Here is a 2,549-nt window from a genome sequence, read left to right on the forward strand (position 1 = left end):
AGGAGTAGCTGCTACTCTTTTTGAAAGTATAGAGCCTGATAGCCTGCGTCAGCGTGTTTTCTACTCTTCAAGAGTAGAAACTACACCTATCGTCTCTCAGTGCGGTGCTCCGCGCGTATAGGTTGCGTTGCGACTTTAGGAGCGAGTAAAGTAAACCGATCGGATCAGTAGCATGTACCGATCTTTTGGTAATGTCCACTGCACTACTATTGTAATCTCGGTTCAGTGGATTTTACATGTCGTTCAGTATACAATGCGCGGGAATAGACGTTTATTTTACTGAAGGATAACCGTTGAATTAACCTTAATTTCACTGAGACATTTACGAAATGCTAAGTGATTTTGACATTTTCACCCTCTTACTAAGAGCAGTTTATACTGTTACGGTTACAGGAAACCCTTTACAATTCTTGATTAGTAAATATTACATTTCTTTTTTCTGCGTGTGTATAGTGTATGCAAAAAATAGATTACCCAACTTTCAATTCTTTAAGCAAATATAACTTGTTAAAATAATTACTTTTTGAAAAATACTTTTTAAATCTTATTTTCTGAGTTAAACATAATATTCATTGATATCGAGGATATCAATGAGCCTGAGGAAGCGCCTTAAGGCTTCGAATAAAACTTATTTACGAGAGTGTAATGTAATCGTCCAAATTTTCGATCACTGGTTTTTAAAGGATCTTTACGCTTCGGCACACACAGAACCTGAAAATCATAAAATGTTGTCGGCCTCTGCCTGTCTGTCAGTCCGTATGTATGGAAACTATCTTATAGTTAAATTTTTCGATTAGACAAAAATTCAAAAATTTAGAGCTTTTTCAAAATTGTAATAAAATTTTTTTTCGAGTTTATGACTATTCTCATGAAATTTCTTAATTAGACAAATGTCCAAAAAGGTAGATCATTTTCAAAAAGATGAAATTTTTTTTAAAGATCCATAAGTTAAGAACGTTGTTTTTAGTAGATTTAAACAAGATTTACAAATTATCTTCATGAAGTTTTTCAATTGGACGCAAAGTATCGAGCGCGAAGCGCGAGTATCGTAATGAGAATTTAACCGTCAAAGCCGTAGGTGCTTTGAGAACCCTCTTTAAAAACAAAACGAAAAAATGTCAGCTACAATTTATGGCTGTAATTCTTCAGAAGTTTAAATCCGAGTTTTTGATTTAAGTTATAATATTTATGATATTTGCAAAAAATTTGGTTGAAGTGTATGCATTGAACGTACGAAAAGTAGTGCGAAGCGCGAGAGCGCACCCGCGCGCTCAAACTTGGCGCGAAGCGGGCATACATTAGTACTCATTTTTCGAAAATTGAATCGCTCATGCGATGTCTTTCGTGTAAAAATATCAGCCCGGCTGTGTCGAACAGTAGGTTGGTCCAAAAATGCATTTGAATTTTTTTCAAATTTTCGTGAATACCGGCCAGAAATTTGTTTGAATCAAAACAAAAAATAAACCTGCTAAAAACATGATATTTAGATACTGAATCCTGAATATTAACTTAATCTAATTGTAGGTCAACATTTCTCTTCATAAATATCCATAGAATATAAATAAATAATCACTTTAAATATCATTCCCATAAGTCAGGGCTTACCGAAAGGCAGCCATTGGCTGCATTGGCTGCCAGTGGTAGTCAAAAGACTAGGTCAAACTGGCCCTAATAAATCTTGTCGTTCGACTGGTTTCTAGCTCTTCACGGTCATTATACCTCCCGCCGCGCCGGGCTTCGAAGACATTATCCTTTCCAAAAATGAAATACAATTAGAAAAAAATATATCAGCGTTTGATTTAACAATATAAAAATAAATATAAACTTTTATTGAATAATATTTATATATTTCACAGAATTGATACAATGTATAATGATAAAATGTTTAGATGATATAGTTCAAATTTCTTTAATAAATATTTATTGAAATAAGCTATAGCTATAATATGACTATGTTATCTATTAATACTTTGTGATTAATAGGTAGTTACAAAATTAATATCATGCTTGAGAGGTGGAAGAATTAAGCAATTAGTATATTTTATTGCAAGTTTTAGAATAATTACCGAAAATAAAAATATTTTTATATAAAAATGTGGCATATTTCATTATTTCTTGAATGAAAAAATAAGAATAAGAAAATTTTAAATGTATAATTGTCAAATTCTACAACTCAAATTCTAGTTTACTTGAACTGTAAAACCTCAATTTAAATAGAAGGTGAGCGTATTAAGATTAAAATAAATGTTTCTAATTAAAATATGAAGTATAGATTTCAGTGACAAGTATTTTTTATTCTAAAGCAGATTTCTTTCTCCATATATATTCATTGTAAACCATTTTTATCCTATTGCATGGAAACAATTTCAATTCATTTTTGTTCTCATTTAATTTAATTTAATTTAATCAGTGAGTATAATTTTATGTAATACTACTGAAAAATAATTATTATTATTGTTATTATTGAATATAATTATTATTAGGAGTAATTATCAAAATGAAATGAATGTTTCAAAAGTGATATCAAATATAATACCTAATCATACATT

The sequence above is a fragment of the Belonocnema kinseyi genome, chromosome 2, assembly GCF_010883055.1.
Source record: "Belonocnema kinseyi isolate 2016_QV_RU_SX_M_011 chromosome 2, B_treatae_v1, whole genome shotgun sequence".
Lineage (NCBI taxonomy): Eukaryota > Metazoa > Arthropoda > Insecta > Hymenoptera > Cynipidae > Belonocnema > Belonocnema kinseyi.